Source organism: Molossus molossus, unplaced genomic scaffold, assembly GCF_014108415.1.
Source record: "Molossus molossus isolate mMolMol1 unplaced genomic scaffold, mMolMol1.p scaffold_m16_p_22, whole genome shotgun sequence".
Lineage (NCBI taxonomy): Eukaryota > Metazoa > Chordata > Mammalia > Chiroptera > Molossidae > Molossus > Molossus molossus.
Genome location: NW_023425358.1, coordinates 36,028,424 through 36,048,283, shown reverse-complemented (window position 1 = coordinate 36,048,283; position 19,860 = coordinate 36,028,424). Strand labels below are relative to the sequence as shown.

The 19,860-nt window shown below is 56.4% G+C and overlaps 1 protein-coding gene across 1 annotated transcript in view; it reads right to left on the bottom strand.

Annotated features, from left to right (window-relative positions):
* Positions 1–10,370: 10,370 nt before the first annotated feature.
* Positions 10,371–19,860, bottom strand: part of ZNF664 (zinc finger protein 664) — a 35,603-nt gene continuing 26,113 nt past the window's right edge. Inside the window, exons 5-6 of the transcript XR_004961333.1 lie at positions 10,585–10,689; positions 10,371–10,464 (exon numbers count right to left, since the gene is read on the bottom strand). The gene's annotated coding sequence lies outside the window, so the exon portion shown is untranslated. The remainder of the gene's footprint in view (positions 10,465–10,584; positions 10,690–19,860) is intronic.

Below are 19,860 nucleotides of genomic sequence, written 5' to 3'. Positions count from 1 at the left end.
GTCACCTCTCTGTGACCCAGTTTCCTCGGTGTCAGAATTCAGGGTGACGGGATGTATGAAGTCCCTCCCGGCCCCCAAGGGGCCCAGTGCACCTGTTGCTGCTGGGGTTCTGCTTGGTTTCAGCACCCAGCTCAAGCAGGCAGCACCCCCTCCCGGAAGAGGGAATAACCCACTGAGAGAAGCTGTGGTCTCTCAGAACAAAGTGTGTCCTTTTATGGACGCGAGCGCATCCCGTGCCCTCGCCAGGGCGCCGCCGGCAGCTCGCTCGGGCGCCTGGGTTTTTCCATCTGGGGCGCAGCCTCGCCGGGGACGCTGGGAGCCTGAGCTCCGCGCCCTCCTTCTCCCTCCTCCACGCGGCTCTGAGTGGGGCATTGTCCCGGCCCCGCCGCTGGCTCGTTAGCCACCAGCCTGATCCGCGAGGGGGGACCCACGGGGAGAGGAGAGGGGAGGACCGAGGGACTTCCTGTGCTGAAATCAATCTGCCTGACCTTCAGAATAGCAGAAGGGCCCTGGCCGGCGATCAGTGGTTAGAGCGTCAGCCCGGGCACCGAAGGGTCTCAGGTTTGATTCCTGGTCAAGGGCACGCGCCTGGGTTGCCGGCCCGGCCCCCGTCTGGGCCTGTGCAGGAGGCAACTGGTCGATGCGTCTCTCTCACACGGATGTTTCTCTTCCCCGCCCTCCACGCTCTAAAAGTCAATGGGAAAAATATCTTCGGGGGAAGACCACCAACAACAGAAACAACCAACGGCGGGAAGGCAGCACCAGAGGCCGACTCTGCAGAGTGGAGAAGAACCCCCGCGTGTCGGTCTCCCGAAGTGCTGAACCCCACCTGCCGGAGTTACGGGCCAGAGGCCAGGGAGAGCCGCCGACTGTCCCCAACTTGGGGCAACCGCGGGAGATGGGCCTGGACGGTGAGGGGCAGAAAGAAAATCTCTGGGCTTCCCGTCCCCCACCGTCTCTTGGAGAAGAAGGGAGACGGGCTCCCCGCGGGGAAGGCCTGAGGCCCAGCGACCGGGACCGTGAACAGGCGGCCACTCGAGGTCGTCCCGGCCCTGAGACGCCCAGCCACGCCGTCACAGCACGAGTCAGGGCTCAGACGGGGCATGTGACCCTCTGCACCCCTCCGTGGACGGGGCAGGGAGTGCTGGCCGTCCCTCGTACCCCGACACTGGGAGGCGTGGTTTGTAAACGGCGCTCTGGCCCCTTCTGGGTCGGCAAACCCAACACTGGGGCAAGAGGTCGGTCAGGGTCGCAGAGCTAAACTGGCCGGTTTGGGTCTTTGGTTCTGCCTGTCTTCGGGCTGGGCCCCTTCTGTCTCGGCACCTGGGCCTCTCGGAGCGCGGCCGCAGCTCCGCCCGGCGGCCCCTGGTCCCCACGGCTCCGACCTGCCCTCGCGCACACAGCCCGACACCGGCCGCGCTGAGAGCGAGGTGTGAGCAGGCACCCTCCCGAGCTGCCGCGGGGTCGCGCCCTCGCCTCCCGCTCTGCAGGCCGCGGCTTTCTCGGGCTGGTGGCTGCGGGAGCCGATTCCTTCCCACGTCTCGGCCTCCCTCCCCCACTTTCAAGGGCCCCGTGACTGCGCTGGGCACCCGGAAAACCCAGAATAATCTCCGCACCTGGACCCCGCTGTGGTCTCAGCCCCCTGTGCCTGGGATGCACGAATCCCCATTTCCAGGGTTAGGGCCTAGGCCTCGCGGGGACACTGTTCTGCCCCCCACACCCCGTTCAGCAGAGGAGGCTGCCAAGTGACCCCTGCCAGCCAAGGTCACCCCGCTGTGAGCCCCTGACCCCGGAGGCCACCTGGTTTCCCAGGGTCCCCCCTGCTGACACCCTGACGCAGACTCTGGACCCAGACTCCGGGGGAAGCAGTCCTGCCGCTGCCCGAGGCCTCACGCCAGGTCGCATAAAACCGGCGGATTCATTCGGAAAGTGGACAGCAAGACGGGGTCTCTCGAGAATCGTCCCCCTGAGGCAGAGCCCCTGGCGAACAACTCAGACGTGCCGCATGCTCTCCGGGGCCACGCACGGGGGTGGCTGGGGCGCCCCTGCAAGGTTTCTCCTGGTCACCTTTGCCCCCGGAGGGCGACCTGACCAGGTGACCATTGTCTCACCCCAGCCGAGAAAAACACTGGGCCTGCCTTCAGGTCATCAAGCACTGTCACCCCGGCGGCCCGGTTCCTCCATTTTTATACAGTCTGTTCCGGAGAAAGAAAACCCGGGTCCGCTCACCGGCTGCCTCTGGACGCCCCAGGAAGGCCAGTGTGGGACTCGGGCTGCAGGCTTCTCCATCCCGTGCCTCTAGGTTGGGAGGCCCCCGGACCCCATATAGGCAGAGGAACCATGCACCCCTCCCCCACTGGCTCCCCTAGTTCCTGGGGAAGGACGGGGGGGGGGGGTGGAGAGAGCCAGGAGACGCCGGGTCACCTTCCCTGAACACCCGGACTCTCGGGTCCCGGCCTCAGTCCCAGGCCCCAGCGGACGACTGTCCCCTGCGTCATTGAGAGATTAAGGTCCCTGTTAAAGGAGGAAGGAGCCTGCCCTGGCCGCTGTGGCTCAGTGGTTGGAGCGTCAGCCCTCGGACCAGTGAGTCGTGGGTTTGATCCCGGTCAAGGGCACGCACCTGGGTTGCAGTTCGTCCCTGGCTCTGGTCGGGGTCGTGCGGGAGGGAGGCAACCAGCTGATGTATCTCACGTCAATGTTTCTCTCTCGCGCTTGCTCCCCTCCCACTGCATCTGAAGATAAATAGAAAAATACCCTCTGGTGAGGATTAAAAAGAAGCTGCACACACCCCCAACTCCCGAGACTCGCACCCCACCTTCTACTCGTCAGAACGTACAAGAGCAGATGGCACCTGGAGATGGCGTGATTGATTAGAAACTTCATAACTGTGACTGTGCTACTGTTATGTCTTAGGCGACCCCTGTGGAAGGGTCGTTCGACCCCCAGAGGGGTCGCGACCCACAGGTTGGAAACCACTGGCTTACACGGAGAGTGGGCATCACAAGCCGGGGGCGAAGGGCACAGCCAGGGCCGCCGGGCAGCCGTGTCTGTCTCCTGATGGACACTGTTCTCACGCGTTAGCTATTCTCGGTGTGGAATGTGTTCGCAGCCCTCTGCAGGGTCCGTAACGACTGCGGGATAAAAAGCGTGTTTTTAAGGTGAAGAGTTTGTAGCTGAAGGAGAGGGGGAGGGAGGGAAGAGGAGAGAATAAGGGAGAGACAGAGAGAGGCGGCTGGGGGGGGGGGGAGAGAGAAGAGGGGAGCGAGACCAGGGGAGACCATTGCATTCTGTCACCGCCCGCCGGTGGCCAGTTCGGCAGAGAGCTGCCCTTGGCCCAGCTGGCCAGGCCGCACGCTGGCTTGGGTCGGGGTCCACACCCCGCTCTCTCTGTATGTGCCCCCGGCGTCCGGCCGGCTGAACTCAGGGCGTCTCTGAGAAGTGCCCGGAGGGGCAGATCTCTCTTTGCTGTTTACTGTGGAAACAGCACCCAGTGGAAAACGCCTTCAGAGCTTTGCCCGGGCTCCGGGCCTGTTTTATTGGGAGGACAATTGGAATCGATCAGTAGCGTTAGATGCGGTTCCCCTGGGCAGCTCGGAGGCTGACGCAAGGCGGGTGGGCACCCTGAGCCGCCCATGTGCGGGCTGCCCGGCCCCCGATTCCCCGCCTCGGGGGTCAGCATTTCCCGACCTCGAGCTGGGTTACCCCGACGGCTCCTCCTGAGGCCCAGCAGCGCAGATGCTGGAAGACTCGCCCCCAGTTCTGCGGCCACAGTGAACCCTGGGGCTGCTCTCGGCAGACAGCAGGTTTGTTGGATTTAAGGGAACGCAGAGCGGGGTGGCTGGGGGCTCGTGGGCAGGGGTGGAAAGTTTATTCTGAAGCTCCAATCCTCACTTTTTTTTACTTTTCAACCCTGACAAGGTAGGACGGAAAGAGGCCACGGTGGCCGGCGTTAACTCTCAGATCGTGCCCGCGAGGTAAATGGGGCATAAATTAACCAATCACGACAGAATGCTCCCGAGGCCACTGGCAGCTCTGAATTTCCCACGGAAACGCTTCCAGCTGTGACCCCTGACCCCAGATGCTCGGGAACGAGGCCGAGTCTGCTCACGGAGGGAGGTGCTGCGTCTCCCCCTTCTTGCTGCGCAGGCCCCGTCCTTCCCCTCGGTCGGGCCATGTGGAAAGCCGCCGGCAGCAGGTCTGAGCTGGGACATCCCCAGGCCTCCCGCGCCTGCTGCCGGCCGGTGACCCCCCTTCTGCACACTGGAGATGGATTCCCGAGCCCCGAGCCGGGGGACGCCGGTCAGCAGCCTCGGTTCCGTAGGAGCCATGGCCCGTCGGGCAGAGGGCGTGGGAGCGGAATGGGGCCTGGAGGCCGTGAGCCCACAGCTTATGTTTGTAAATAAAGTTTTATTGGCACACGGCCACAATCATGTGCTGACATACCGCCCATGTCTGTCTCCTCGCTTAAGGGGAGAGTTTAGTTGCGACGGGGCTCCTGTGGCCGGCAAGGCTGAGGAGGGCAGGGAGCCACGCTGGGCTGCCTGCCCGGGGCGGAGTGTGACCGGGGCCTGGCTGGCCAGACCAATGGCCCTCACACCGAAGGGTCTCGGTTTCGATTCCCAGACAAGGGCACGTAGCTGGGCTGCAGGTTCGACCCCAGCTGGGGCACCTGCAGGAGGCAGCCAATCGATGTGTCTCTCTCACATCAATGTTTCTCTCTCTCTCTCTCAAAAATATAATAAACATATCCTCAGGCAAGGATGTGGAAAAAATAGTTTTTCTTCTTTCTCTCCCAGTGAACTTGGACGCTGGCTTACCGGGGACACCCCATGGCCCCCGCGAAGGCCATCAGCCGGTCCTCACCACAGCAGGTAACACTCACTGTCAGTGCTGTGGACAGCGCCCCCAGGCAAACCGCAGCACCCGCCAAAATGTTTGCGTCCTCGGGGGAGGAAGATGCTCTCTGCATCGATGGTGGGCTTGACACATGCTGGGCGTTGGCCAATGAAACGTATGGACGTGATATGTGTCATTTCTGACCCGGCTCCATGAACCAGCTCCTGACGCCCCTACAGAATGTCATCTCTCCCGCTGTGTGCCCTCCTGGTGACAGCAACGGGTTTCACTGTCGTTAGAGCCGTGCGTAACCCTGTCACCTTCCTCCTGACAGATGCAAACCTCCGCAGGGCCCAGACTGTGTCTCCGTCGCCCTGTGGCCTCTGCTACACTCACACGTGGCCGGTGACCCACGTATTATGTGCCGGATGGAGGGAGGCAGACGCCCCGCTGGTTTGAACTGCGAAGTAGAACTGCATTGTTTCTTCCATCCCTTCTCCCCGACCACCCTGAGACCAATTCTCGTTCTAAAAATAAACACGGTGGCCTGTCAAAGGGAGGTTTCCCTGGGCCCATGAAACCCCTAGACTGACATGTATACCCAGGTCCCATGGCTTTCCACAGTTCATTATATATTTTTTCCACTCTCTCCTCCCCGGCTAATGGAAAGTGGATTTAAAAATAGGCCAGTGGATTACAGGAAACTTCTTGATTCTAGAAAAAGCAGACAGGGGCACTTCAAAGGGAGTGGATAGGGTTGAAGGAGACTCTTCCTGCCAAATGCCTTGTGCTCGGCTGCCCCCTTGTGGCCACTCTGGAGTGAGACTGTCGACAGTCTGGTGCTGACCCAGGAGGGTGGGCAGCGGAGGGGAAGGGGGGAGGGGAAGGGGAGGGGGACGGGGAGGGGGAGGGGATGGCTTTGAAGAAATAACCTTCACAGGAAGTGTCTCCTGGAGCTGTCTGCACAGGAAATATGTCCAAAGGGAGAAGGAGGAGAAAAAATGTGGAACGGATCTGGTTGCTTCTCAGCTGACATATCCCTGGGAACATTTTCTATCATGTTTTTTTCTTGGTCAGCGTGGGAGGTGGGGGGTTTTCCCTTCTCTCTCCCCTCCCTGACCTGCCTTTATCTTCCTGCAGGGGCTTTTTGACTCCCTTCTGCTCTCTCCTTGGGGCTGGCTGTTCCCTCTGCTCCTGGGGCTGGGAAGGCATCCATCGGCCCTGGCCCTGCGGGACCTTCTCATTTCCCAGGGGGCCCCCCACCCACCCTCCTCCCCTGCACTTCAGACCTTCCGTTCAGGACGTTCCACTGAGAAGCAGGAGCTCAGGATCCAGTTCATGAAACGGTTCCCAGCCGGGGACCTGGGAGGGCTGTCTGAGCTTAGGGGTCCCCTCTACCAGGAGGCAGTATCTCCACGGCAAAGGGCACCTCGGAAGCAGGGAGTGACCAGGCCCTGGACACTGGCAGGTGACCACTCCCATGCGTCTCCATGATGCCCTTTACTCTCCAGCCTGTCTTCACATCTCACCTCCTCCCACACCACAAATAAAACAGCGTTTTTCCCTTAAAAACATCCTGACTCTGTAACAGGTGAAATAGTTTGCCTGGATGGGGCTTCCCGCTCCCACAAGTGCAGCCGAGAGTTCGGAACTCAAGAAATGAACCCGTGTCGCCCTGTCCATCGTGAAAAACTCCCACTTCCACTGGAGACATGAACCAAGAAGAGACAGCAATACTTCCTGGTGGGGGAAAATCGTGCCAAAGAATCCATCTGATTCCTTCATCACCAGGGAACTAAGTCCCTGATGACTTGACCCAAATGTCCGAAAGGCCCTCGGCTGCCCTTGGGTCCACTTTATGTCTCTCCAAGCCGCTTATTCCTCGGAAGCAGACAGACTGAGCAGCAGTTTTCTCTATCCTCGCCAACTATTTGTAAATAACTTCACTAGGATGCAAAGCAGTAACACCTTGACCTAACCCAACCGGTAGGGTCAGAGACGACCTGGCCACTGCCACTTCACCCCATGAATGAGACAGTGCCCCTCCTTCGGCCCGTGTCCGCAGTAGATGTTCACCCCAGCCCGACCTCATCATATTCCCGTGTCAATCAATGCCCCCAGAGAGAGAGAAAGAAACACGGGTGTGAGAGACACCCCGATTGGTTGTGGGAAATGAACCTGCAACCCAGGTGTGTGCCCTTGACCGGGAATCAAACCCGAGACCCTCCGTGCGTGGGCCGACGCTCTAACCACTGAGCCACACCAGCCAGGGCTCTTCCTTATCATTTTAACACGTCAGAATGAGTTTTTCTTTTTTTTTTTATCCTCACCCGAGGACATTTTTCCATTTTTTGTTCAGGTAGAGTGGGAGGGAGAGAGAGGAACAGAGAGAGAGAGGGAAACATCGACGTGAAAGGGACACATCGAGTGGCTGCCACCCGTACAACTGACCAGGGCCGGGGACAAACTGCAACCGAGGTACATGCCCTCAGCGGGAACCGAACCCGGGTCTCTCAGGACCGCAGGCTGACGCTCTAACCACTGAGCCAAACCGGCCAGGGCCAGAATGAGTTTTTCTTTAACAGGCAAAACATCTCCCCACTGACCCTACTTGGAAGCATGAAGTGGAAGCATGCTAATATCACGCAAAGATATCCGACTTTCAAGACCAGTATTCAAAGTAAGAGTGTCTGAGAACATTCTGGAACGTGCCTTCTTCCCCTCCTCTCCCAGGGGGTCTCATTCACTCCTGCTGTGTTCAGAGACCGTGCTCAGTCCTGTTCCCAGCACAGGCCCCGTCCCCACCCAGCCGGGCCAATCCCGCTGCCCTACGTGCCTGCTTCCCTCCCGGCCCCCGTCTCCTGTCCAGCCGACGCCACGCTCTTCTGCCCCATGGCGTTCAAAATCACCACCGGACTTCTGATCCAAACTTCCTAGTTCTGGGCCCCTGACCCCTTGCTGCCTCCCTAAGCGTACCATGTGTTCGGAACCTCTGGTCCCTCAGCTGAGCTCCTGACGTCATCGCGCCCACCTGAGCACCGGGTCACGGTCACGCCAGCCCTCTGACTTCCCGCTGGAGCTGAGATGTGCCTGAGAGTCACAAGCCGGGAAAAGGGTTCCCGTCGTCTCCACCCACAGGGCCGGAACGTGGATTAGACATGGGGGTTACTCAGTAAACATTTTTTAAACCCTCCAACAGAAGCACATCTAAGATTTGTTCCTGAAGAAGAACATTGTATCTCTCCTGGCTGCGCCTGACACATTTCAACCGTCCCGGGCGACCGGCGCCCCCTGGTGGCCGCAGGCTGACAGCGCGTCATCCTTAACAAAAGGAGTTCTGAGGTCTCCTGCCTGGAGGCTTTCTGCCCCCAAACTGCAGGAAGGGGCCCAAGGAAACCATTCCAACCGTGCAGCCAAGGGTGACACCAGGGGCTCAGCAGAAGTCAGAGTGACAGCCAGTCAAATGAAAGTCTTTAGAGGCGATCTCTCTGCTGTGGAGACCTGGACTGGATCATGGTTAAAGCAAACCGGCACAGAGGGACATTTGGAGGAGATCTCTCTCTCTCTCTCTCCCCCCTCCTCTCTCTCCCTCCCTCTCTCTCTCTCTCTCTCTCACACACACACACACACACACACGCCCCGTACATGAATGTTCACAACAGCTTCATTCACAACAGCAGAACAGAAGGGGCCCAGGTGCCCACCGGCAGGGCCTGGGTGAGTAATGGTGGCTTGTCCATGAAATGGGACACCGATACACACACAGCGACGGCGAACATCACGCGTTGTGCCGCGTGCTAGGAAGCCGTGCACGACAGCACACGCGTGTGCTTCCATGTCTATGAAGCCCCAGAGGCCGAAATGATAGGAAAATCGGAACGGGGGTTGCCTGCAGCTAGGGGGCTGGACTGGGATGGGGCGTGGGGGACCTTTGAGGGGTGACGGCACTGTTCTATATCTTGATAGGGGTTTGGGGATATAGGCTTTGTCCTAACTCATCAAATATTACACTAAAAATGTGTGCGTGTCATAATATGTAAACTGGACCCCAAAGGGAAAACTCAACAAATACCGAACTCTTGTAAACGGTGCCCAGGCTCGGGGGTTTGGGGTACATGGATCTGCCCCATCCTCTGCAGCACGCGGGGAGCGGAGGTGGGGACGGTGACCTGGAGGCCAGGGAAGCGCACGGCGCAGCCAGCAGCTCAGTGTTCACGGGGGACCCGGGTGCGTGGGTGGAATTCTTCCGACGTGTCAGACATTTGAGAAACGTGTGAGGGAAGAATGCGGGAAGACACTCGGGTATATTTGAATACAGGGCATCGTGACTGGATGGACTTTCTTGCATGTCAGGGCGATACTCTGAGTAACAAGAAAACTCCCTACTTCCAGAGACCCAGCCAGGTGTCGGGGAGCCGCCCAGGGTCTGAAACACATTGTGGCCAGTGGTTCTCCACCTTCCTGAGGCCGCGGCCCTTTAATACAGCTCCTCATGTTGTGGTGACCCCCAGCCAAAAAATTATTTTCGTTGCTGCTTCATAACTGTCACTTTGCTACTGTTATGTCTTAGGTGACCTCTGTGAAGGGGTTGTTCGACCCCCAAAGAGGTCGTGACCCACAGGTTGAGAACCACTGCTGTAAACTGTTTTTGGGGGGCGGGGGGCGAGGCTGGAGCTCAATCTGCCAATGATGGTTTCTTCTCCTCCAAGGTTTTTTTTTTTTTTTTAATCCTCATCCGAGGACATTTTTCCATTTTTTGTACAGACAGAGTGGGAGGGAGAGAGAGGAAGAGAGAGAGAGAAACATCGACGTGAAAGGGACACATCGAGTGGCTGCCACCCGCACGATCAACCAGGGCCGGGGACAAACTGCAACCAAGGTACATGCCCTTAGCGGGAACTGAACCTGGGCCTCTCTGGACTGCAGGCCGACGCTCTAACCGCTGAGCCAAACCGGCCAGGGCTCCTCCAAGGTTTTCATGCTAAAAAGGAGACATGCTCTCCCAAGGAGCTGGACAGCAGGGAGTTAACAGCTGTCCCTTGTCCCCTGGCCAGCCACAGGCCTCCAGTTTCCCTGTTAAACCGAGTCTGTGAGCATGACAAAGACCTCGGCGAATGAGTCTGAATCGCTGAGCTGCTGACGAGCATCACATCCGAGGGAAGTGTGAGGAGAACAGGAAAAGAGAAGATGGGGGACCAGTCCCCCAGGAGCAGGTGGTGGACAGGGCGGAGGGAAACCTCGGGAAGGGGGGTTCACCTGTCCCATAATCCGGCAGATTTGCAAACCTGCCCCCCTCCCCCCCACTCCCTGGCTTCGTCCCGGGCATCGCCTGGAATCTGTCTCCAAAGTCAAACATTCAGACATCATCCTCCATGTCCTATCAGCCACCAAGTCCAGCCTCTGCCTCCTACTCTCCTTCTCCGACTAGTAACCACGTGACAGCCATACCATGACCTGAGCTGTCAACCCACTGACCTTCCTATTGTATCGTATCACATCACATGGGTCGGAAATTGTCATCTTATGTCACATACCACGTCACTAGGGCTGAAGGTCATCACACAGCAGATCACGTCATTAGGGCTGAACACCGCATCATATCATGTATGCCACATCACAGTGCCCGCTCTGCTAGGGGACACAAGCGTGTTTCTTCATTTCCCCTGCCCCCACCTCCTTGACACTCAGGCCTCCCCGACTCTAAACACATGGCTCAGACGCATCCAACCCAGCGGTCCTGTTACTCACGGTCCAGGAGCCCGCGCTGCGCCTGCGCCTCAGGTCTCCGTGCGCATCGGCCCTTCTCCAAGTGCGGTCCTCGGGGCGAAGTAACAGCGGCAGATCCCCTGGGAACTTAATAGAGAAAAAATGCTCAGGCCCCACCCCCGCACCCCTTGAATCAGAAAGTTGGGGTGGGGCTCAGGGATCCGTGTTCCCACAAGCTCTCCGGGTGATTCTGAAGCATGACTGGTTTTGAGAACCACAGGGTGTATCATCTCCTCTGCTTTCTCACGGTGCCTGTTAAGCGAACTCCTATGCATCCCTTGAAGCCCTCCTGGCAGAAGCCCCTCCTGGCTCCCATGGCCTGAGACAGGGTTACTCGGGCTGACCTCGGCACCGACGCTGTTCCTGGATCGTACTTTTACAGGTCGTCTGAGGACACTGCGCTAGAATTACTCGTGGGGAAGGCTTTCTCCCCTGCTGGGCTAACACAGCACCATCTTCCTCTGCGTCTTCCCGGCCCCCAGGAGGTTCGCAGGGCCCTCCAGGTCACGGCATGCCGCGTGGGTCATCTCCTTCCTCTTGGGCGGCGCTATTGCACCGCACGGCGGACCGCCTTGTGTTCGCTCCTTCGCCTGTTGGTGGACACCCTGCGTTGCTTCCGCCTGCGGGCGACAGGATAGTCCGCGGTGCACAGGCGTGCGGGCACCTCTTCAGACCCTGCCATCAATGCTTTGGATAGAGCGCCCAGAAGTGGGGTGACAGCCAGTGCAGGGACACAGGGTTCTGCCCTCCCCCCCGCATGAGAGTCCCTGAACACCCGCCCCGTGTCCCCGGCTCAAGGCAGGTGGGGGATCTTCTCCCCTTTGAATTGCTGTGACCACTACCGTGGTAAGTAGGTTCAGACAGAAAGTCCGCTTCTAAAACACTACGGCAGCATATACGTGCACACATCTTTGCCTGGAGGGGGAAGGGGGCAGAGGAGAAGGGATGGTTTGTTTTTTTTTCCTCACCCGAGGACATTTTTGCATTTATCTTCAGATAGAGCGGGAGGGAGGGAGAGGAAGAAAGAGAGAAACATTGAGGTGAAAGGGACACAGCGAGTGGCTGCCTCCCGCACGACCCAACCAGGGCCGGGGACAAACTGCAACCGAGGTACATGCCCTTAGCGGGGACCGAACCCGGGTCTCTCTGGACCGCAGGCTGATGCTCTAACCGCTGAGCCAACCCAGCCAGGGCTGTTCTGACATTTTTAGCAGAACTTCCTTCAGTCCAATAATGGTAATCGAAGCGCCCACAGCAAAAAGAGAAGGGGGGGCATGTTCAACTGCTGTCACAGGTGCTTGGGGCTGAGAGAGAGAGAGAGAGAGAGAGATTGATTGACTGGCTGCCTCCTGCACAGGCCGGGGAGGAACCACAACTGAGGTACATGCTCTTGGCCAGAATCGAACCCAGGACTCTTTGGTCTGTAAGCCGACGCTCTAACCGCTGAGCCAAACCGGCCAGGGCCCTTTTCTATCTTTTAAATGAGTGATCATCGCAGAACTAGCCTAGCTAGCGTGAACAGAACTCGGAAAGAATTAACAAAAATTGAATAGGTGAAGCAAAGTAAATGCGGGCGGAGCACCCAAATCGACCTGAAACGAGGTAAGAAAGGGGTGAAGCTGGAGAGAGACGGAGCTCGAACTTGGGGCCATGACGTTTTGTGACACCCAGAGTGCTTGCTTTCACAGCATTTGGGGTGGGCCAGAAAAACGCTTTATGGACCCCCCAAAATTGTGTTTTAAACGTATTTCGGAGAACAAGTGGAGGGTGGAGGTTTTTTGTGCCCTGCCCCACCCCAACAAAAACATGGAGATTGGGGACTGGAACTGGGTCAATACCAAAAAACGCTATGACAGCCCCCACACCACCTCTTTGACCACTAGAGGGAGCACATCCGCCGCTTCAAGCCACATCGCAGCTTCATCTTCCGAAGATAAATGACTGGATTCCAGTTTGCGGGACCTAAAATAACCCAGGACCTAACTTTCCGCCTCTTTAGCCACACAGCACAGACTGCTGGGTGTTTGATGCTCTGTGTCCCTTACTCCCCTGTGGAAAATAACTAGCATTTAACTCTGCCAAGCTAATGAAAGTATCTGGAGGGTTTCGTTTTGTTTTGTTTTGAAATGTATCAACTTTGATCAGGTCGATGGCAACACTGTTTCCAGTAGAAAGTGAGGAACAAAGTAAACTGTCCTCCAGCATCAGCGTTTCAGAGTTTGTTGTGTGAAAGAAAAATAAACATTTGTCACTATTTTGTGATGGTAAAAAATAGCCCAAACACAAACTTTTAGTATCTGAGTAATATTCAGACCGCCCATGCATGAATCAGTACCTCCTTTTTTTTTTTCTTTATTGATTTTTAGAGAGAGAGGAAGGAAAGGAGATAGAAAAAAACATCGATGAGAGAGAACACCGATTGGCCACCTCCTGCATGCCCCCAAGGCATGCCCCCCACTGGGGACGGGGCCTACAACCTGGGCATGTGCCCCAACCAGGAATCGAACCGGCGACCTCCTGGTGCAGGGTCGACGCTCAACCACCGAGCCACACCGGCCGGGCAACACCTTCTAGATTTCTATTCTTCACAAAGGAAAAAGAAAAGGAGCCCCCAATTGGACTTTTTTCCCATCGAATCATTGGCCCTTGCCCAACCACCTACACAACTCGAATGTGCTAAGGAATTAACATAAACAAACTTAACTACATTATTCAAAACTAAATCGTAAAGGCCACTACATGATCATTCCTTCCAGAGCAGCCTACCTGTTTTGCCATTCCGTACTCGTGGGCATAGTACGGTCACTGCTCCGCCCCATCAGTCTGTGTATTAAAGTTGAATGTTAATATCGTGTCAGTATTCAGAGGCCGCAGTCGGAGGGGCTGGGGGAGTCTGGGACACTTTCTGTGCACTTTTTCTGAGGGCCTGAGGGAAAGGGCCCTGGTTCGCACGAAAGTGCTGACGAGGGGCCCCGAGCGTGGCCTGAGCCTCCTGGGTCGCCCTCATTGAGCGCGTGAGGTTGACAAGAATCCACTTCCCGGCCTGCCGCCCGAGCACCTCCCGAGGATCTTGGCTGGCGCTCTCGCTGAGACGGAAACACTCACACTGGGAAGAGTTACTCCCGTATCTTCCCCCTCGACCTGGGGAGTGGACCGGCATGGCCACGGGAAGCCAGAAACTGAGGGCACTGGAACAGGGCTGAGACTGACCGGCTGGTTAATTCCCCAGACAGATGATTGAAGATTGGAGTTCGTGGGCTTTGAGGTCCATTTCTTTCCTCAAAATGGCTGTTCAATAAATACTAGCTTTGTGTATTTCACATGGGGCGGACGTCTCAGTCGGGCTGGCCTTGCCCGATACCTTGGCTAGTGACACCTGGGAAGGTACACGGTCCGTCTGCAGTGCCCTTGGGCCTGGCCGAGAGGGTCCCCACGTGGACCCTCAGGAGCCGCAGGATGAGTCATCTAGAGCCCTGGCTCTAGCTAACCTCCATCCTGGCAGGGCCTTCCCCAAAGGCCAGGCCTGCCCTCAGGCAGGGTTCGTAGGAGGCTTTTCTTCGGGGGCCCCCTCCTCAGAGCAGGCTGCTGCCAGGGACACCCCAGCCGGAGGACCCACAGAGGGGGCAGCAGGGGTGGAGGTGGGGCACGGCCAGTACCTGGACTGTAGGCTGGGGGGTCCACCCTTCTGATGGAACTCAGGCTGAGCAACCTTCCAGTAGGAGAGTATTTTATTGAACTCTTGGTTACTTTGGTTTACAAGCTTTAAAGGTACAGACCTGTGGGACACACACACACACACACACACACGCGCGCGCGCACACAGCATGAGTATGTGACATTTAGAAAATAAAGCACACGGCAGCTTGGTCCATAAATGTTAAAATGCCCAGCACCCGCCCAGCAGGTGTGGCTCAGTGGTTGAGCATCAACCCTGCACCAAGAGGTCGCTGGTTCGATACCCGATCAGGGCACATGCCCAGGTTGTGGGCCGGATCCCCAGTGGGGGGTGTGCAGGAGGCGGCCAATCGATGTTCTCTCTCATCGATGTTTCTCTCTCTCTCTCTCTCTCCCCCCCTCTCCCTTCCTCTCTCTCTAATATCAATAAAGAAAAATAAATTAAAAATAAAATAAAATAAAATGCCCAGCACCCTTCTCTCCTGAAACAAAGCTCAACTGCACCCTCCACAGGAAAGTACCTCAGAATTCAAACATACCGAGTTTGGTGAGTTGGGTCTAAGGAGGCAGGCTGGGACTTCTGGAGTTACCTTTCATGTTTTTTCTTTTTTATTGATTTGTCCACAGTAGTAAAAAAGCCATCAAATTTCTCCTTAACTCAGTATCATGTACGCCAGTGTAACAGGAGTAAATTTCTGTCTGTAAACTCAGGTGGGAATGAGAGAGAACTTATTTTTCCATTCTAATTATGAATTTTAAATTCTTTTATGAAGTATGATTTGGGTTTTGGGGGGGGGGGGGGAGCAGGGTCCCTTCTCCAACTTCCCCAGGGAAAGATTCCTTGTTTGTTCCGTGTGTGTGCCCATTCTTAAAACCAGGAACTGTATAATGATTGATGGAAAAGAGATCACATAAAATTGGAAATAATTAAATCAACTCTCCTAAATAATTCTTGGGTGCAAGAGGTAAAAGCAACTACAAATCAATGCTGTTTAGAAAACAGTGACCATGAGAGTGTTTCATTTCATCATTTATAGGACATAGCCAAAAGCGAGGGGTCAGGGGCTCCTCCTCTGACCCACCGCCTAACTAATGGCTTTACTGTGACGGTCATTACAGCTCCAATGTCTGTAAAGAGATATGACCTTGGCCTGGCCGATTTGGCTCAGGGGTTAGAGCGTCGGCCTGTGGTCCAGAGAGACCCGGGTTCGGTTCCCGCTAAGGGCGCGTACCTCAGTTGCAGTTAGTCCCCGGCCCTGGTTGGTTGTGCGGGTGGCAGCCACTCGATGTGTCCCTTTCACGTCGGATGTTTCTCTCTCTCTCTCTTCCTCTCTCTCCCTCCCACTCTATCTGAACAAAAAAAAAGGAAAAATGTCCTCAGGTGAGGATAAAAAAAAAAGAGAGAGAGAGATATGACCTTAACTTTGTACTCCAGGCGAGTGACGAGGGTGGAAATCAGACACGGACGAACACAGCACCAAGCGACATGAACAGGTTTATTTGAGACTTGAATACAGCCGGCTCCAGCCCTGGGGACCTCACTCCAACTTTGCAGCGAGAATCGCCTCCACGCAACCAGAGGAGACTCGGTGGTATCTCCGTGTTTTCCGTTCGTATGGATAGTCTTCCCACTTCCAAGCTAGCTGCTCTCATCCACACAAACCTTCGCACATTGTTGAAACTTTTCACGCAAGCCCGTGACATTGCACCGTAACACAGTGTATTGACCATGCCCGTGTAACACAGTGTAGCGACCACGCCCGTGTAACACAGCGTAGCGACCACGCCTGTGTAACACAGTATATCGACCAAGCCCGTGTAACAGTGTGTCGACCAAGCCCGTGTAACACAGTGTAGCGACCACGCCCGTGTAACAGTGTATTGACCAAGCCCGTGTAACACAGTGCATCGATCAAGCCCGTGTAACACGCGCACTATGTGCATGTCCGTGTCACGCCGACCGCCTTCGCCCACTTCCCAGCACAGCGCAGTGGGCTTCCTCCCGTGCACCGTCCAGCATTTTCTTTCTTTTTTTTTTTTTTTTATCCTCACCCGAGGATATTTTTCCATTTTTTGTACAGATAGAGTGGGAGGGAGAGAGAGGAAGGGAGAGAGAGACAGAAACATCGATGTGAAGGGACACATCGAGTGGCTGCCACCCGCACGACCAACCAGGGCCGGGGACAAACTGCAACCGAAGTACGTGCCCTTAGCGGGAACCGAACCCGGGTCTCTCCGGACCGCAGGCCGACGCTCTAACCGCTGAGCCAAACCGGCCAGGGCCCGTCCAGCATTTTCTATTCGTTCCCGTGACCAATGCTGTTCTGAACTCTGAGGCGCCCTGTGCGGCCAGTAACTGTGGCTAGATCAGATCTTTCCCTCTGTGAGCGTCATTAGGGTCACAAATTCAACAAAAACCCTCCTTCCTAGAAAAATGCATGTACCCACATATACACAGAATCCCGCACACAATTTAAGGAGGTTCTAGACCTTTCTGAATCCCATCTACAGGTCTTAGGATTAAAAACTCTCCTAACACAGCATTCCCACCATAACTCATGACACAGAGAAGACCTGGCCGGGGCCGGGGCCGGGGCCAGAATTGGAGGAGGGGACGTCTCTGAGGGGACACATTCTCAGAAGTATGTAGGGAGCAAAAGTGGCAGGGTGCACACTAAACGGTCTATAGTGGCTCAGAGGTTGAGCATTGACCCTGCACCAAGAGGTCGTCGGTTCAGTTACTGGTCAGGGCACATACCCAGGTTGTGGGCCCGGTCCCCAGGGTGGGGCATGCAGGAGGCGGTTAATGTTCTCGCTCATCGATGTTTCTCTCTCTCCCTCCCTCTCCCTTCCTCTCTAAAATCAATAAAGGAAAAAAATATATTTTTTAAGTCTATAAAATGTACAAATTCCTCTGAAAATCAGCAAGAACAAGCCATGGACGCTACTACTTGCCGCTGAAGATGTATCGACTAGCAAATGCCTGAACCCGAGCAATGCAGGCTCTGGTGGGGGGCGCCGCCCACTGGTTCCCCAGCCCCTGCTGGCGTGGCTGGAAGGAGGCCTGGGCTCTCTGCATTCGCTCACGAGCATTGAACATGTTCTAGAGGCGGGGTGATAAAAAGCGCCTCCCAGAGGCTTCTGCGCACTCCTTGGGGCGTAGGGTCGGGGGCCACCCTTCCTGGCTCCTGAGTTGACTGCGAGGGACCTCTGTCCTGCCCGTCAGCTTGGACCCAGCGCTCCGTCCAGCCATCAGTTTCCATCACGAATCCCGCTCAGACCAAGCATCCTGAGACTTCAGGGAAAGGTTTGTGGTTCTCGGGGATCGGGTGCGGGAGCATGGGCGTTTACATCACCCTGATTCCATCCACTGGGCCCCTCTCTCCGCCTCCCTTCTCCGCTCCCCTGTTTCCTTGTCCCGGCCTATCCTGGGGGTGGGGCAGGGGCTCAAGCTCTTCTCCCTCCGACCCTGTGGCGCAGTTCAGCCCCTTCCAGTCCTACTGCTGAGTTCAGACGCCCGGACCCAGCATGGTGTTCGGCAGAACAGGAAGGGCCCCAAGGAACACGCTCGTCTCCCGACAGGCAAAGGTGATCGTCACTGTCGTCTGACTGAACGTGGGCACTCCCACCTGCTGAGCTGGGCATCTCCAGACCCATCTCGGAGACGGGAACGGGAGGTCCCACAGGGACCGCTGCACCGCGCCCTCCCCTGACCCCTCCGCCCATCCCTTCCCTGGGTCGAGCTGACCACTGAGTCCTTTTTCTACCTGTTTCTGATCTGCTTCCCATTCACCTCATTTTTCAAATTTCTGAGAACAGCAGCAAGTCGTTAAGGAAAAAATGCCTAATAATTGCATTTTTCAGGATAACAGAACCAGGGGCTCAGCGGTCCCCCGGAAGGCCGCCTGGCTCTGCTCACACACCACGAAGAAGCCCCAGCGGTGGCCTGGGCCCCTTCGCCCACTGCAGGCCACGTGGCCACTGTCAGGCTCTGACTGGAGCCCTTCCTACCCTGGAGGTGCCACCCGCCGCTCACCGGGCTCCTGTCCCACACTGCGAGTGAGCCTTGCCTCCCTCACACAGCCTCAGGCACCAGGCTGTGGGATGCAGACAGCCCCTCCCAGCCAGGGCCTAGCCCAGGGCTTGCCTGCAGGCACCTCAGGTCACAGGAATGACCACAGTGGGTCCACAGGGAATGCGAACACATCGAACACATCGCCAGCGTGGAAGAGTCCCCAGGGCAGAAGGCGTGGGAGCCCTGGGCGGGTGCCAACCATGGAGACAGCCACCGAGCAGGGCTGTCCCGGGCAGGGCGTGCTCCCTCCCGTCTGCAGGCCCCCCTCCTCCGTCAGGAGTGACGCAGCCGTCCTTACGTGCTCGGGCGTGAGCCCGGTTTGCTGGGAGTCCCCACGCAGGCCTGTCGTCCCCACTCAAGTACTGACAGCACCCGCCCCTGTGCTCGCATAGGAGCTATATGGTCACCCCGGGCACGATGCACAGGCCAGCCCCGACACACACACACACACACACACACACCACTGAATTCACAGCCACAGTGAGGCGCAGAGCCCTGTTATAAAGTGATTTTATTAAATTGATTTGGACATACTGTAGGTCAAATAATATTTTCTGAAGACAACAATTATGAACTTTAAAGCTCGACATAAAATTAGTAGCTTCCAAAGTGTTAGTCGTATTCCCAGCAACAGCATGATAAAATAATTCAACTATGTAGAAATATAGAACTCTAGGACTAGCTGGAAACTCAGAATCGTGAGCCTAACATCCTCGTTTTGTGAGAAAACTAGACTCAAAGGTTAAGTGATTTGCCCAAGCTCACATACCTAATAGTAATAAAGCTAGAAATCAAACCAATTTTTCCTAAAACTAAAACTCTTATCAATGATATTTCAACTGGCTCTCTATCAACTAAAAGTCTAGGCTTCTCTACCGCTTCTCGTGCTGGACATGAGTGATGAGACGCTACAGTAACCCGTGCTCGAGGGACCGGGCCTGGGAGGGCTCTGTCCGGGCCTGCTCCAGCCCTCCCTGGTGACGAGGGGGACGCAGGAGAAGTGACTGCCCGGAGGCTGGTTCACGACGCCTGGTGTCAAACCCAGACAGCGGCCGGTGACCCAAGTCCCCCCTCGGCTCATGGCCGCCCACAGAACCAGGTCTCCTCTCCAGTCCCCCTCGTGCGCCGGGGCTCTGCTTACACAGAACCCCTTCCAGTCAAACAGGAGAAAATCAAACGTGAGAAACTCAAGCTTTGTTTCAGCGTTTCCATGACTACTTTGGGTGGTTCCTTTCCCAGCCTCTGTGACAGCGCAGACACATGGGCACATGGCCACCCGTTTCAGAGCTTCAAAGACCCTTGATTTCCCCCCGACTTCCTGAGCGAAAGGACTACATGTGGGCAGTGGATGCAAACAGGAACGAGAAGAGAAACAAAGTTGGAGTCACTGTTTGCTCTCCTCACTGGGGATTCTTGGTCTCAACATTCCTCGAGCTCTTCCACATGAGTTTTAAGTACCAACCCAGCCCCCCCAAAAAAAGGCCTATAAATGTCAGATACGAAGCAGC